Source organism: Melitaea cinxia, chromosome 14 (assembly GCF_905220565.1).
Source record: "Melitaea cinxia chromosome 14, ilMelCinx1.1, whole genome shotgun sequence".
NCBI lineage: Eukaryota > Metazoa > Arthropoda > Insecta > Lepidoptera > Nymphalidae > Melitaea > Melitaea cinxia.
In genome coordinates this window covers 3,821,816-3,823,033 of record NC_059407.1, presented here as the reverse complement: position 1 = coordinate 3,823,033, position 1,218 = coordinate 3,821,816, and positions in this window count along the sequence as shown.

Below are 1,218 nucleotides of genomic sequence, written 5' to 3'. Positions count from 1 at the left end.
CTGGCCATAAATTATGTAATTATGTTAATTATTAATTATGTAATAGCAAGTTTGATATACAATATTTTAAATTCAAAAACTTGTTGCGTATTCTACTACCTCCACATTTATTCCACAAATATTGAGTTTATTAGCAAACGCTTAATATATTAAATAAATAAATTTCACTCTATGTGACATGTTTACTATCTTCCTCACGCAATTCCGTCCATAATAATACACCGGCCCACGGCACCTAAAACTCACAAACTTGAAGTTATTATCGATACGAGGGTAGAAACACAACGTTGCCGTACTTCAGAGCAGATGCGACCAAAATTATTATAACTACGACTTTGATAATAACATTATCTTTTATTACCTAATGCCGAAACAGACTTAAATTATATTTTTTCGACCGTTAAACGGACTCACCTCTTTATATTTTCAAATCGTAAATTATATATTTTGAAGTAGTTTTTGCCCCGCAAGCGTTTTACTTCCCGAAGAACAATTTAGCAGTGATAACTTCACGATTTGCAAAGCTGGTAGTTTCCATAGACTTCCCGGGGGCAGTGAAGTTTGCTCCTGAATTGGATCTTCAATTAAACGTCCACAACTATTAGTCCGTTACACTTGATGCAACGATCATTATCTCGGAGAGTTCGTTAGTGAACAGCTGTTTTAATTTTCTGCATAAGTTATGGGCATCCATTTATATTTTACGATTCCATCTAAAAATAATGTTTTCATTCGAACATTTAATAAGCTACATTTCAGTTATGAGAAACTTCGAAAATTATCCGTATACATAAAAGCAATTAGTAAGCAGTCGTAGTTATATTATAATAATGCTATATTTTAAAACAAATAATTTATGTAACCTAGAGTAATATGTGGCAAATATTAAACTAAACATCCACTTAAAAACATTTAAAAAAATTATATATCTATAATATTATTATTTATATTTCTTATAACCTAGTGGTCGGTAAACAAGCGTACGGCTTACCTGATAGTAAGCTATTATCGTAGTCTTTAGACGCCTGAAACACCAGAAGCATCGAAAACGTGTTGTCAACACCAACCCCCTGGAGATCTGGTCAACTTACTCGCCACAGAAACAACTCTGCTTGAAATCAGTATTATTTAGCTGTGATCTTTTGTAAGGTCGAGGTACTTTCCCAGACAAACTGCTGCAGGATATTTCCTACTATGCCTTACCTCAGAGACCTACAC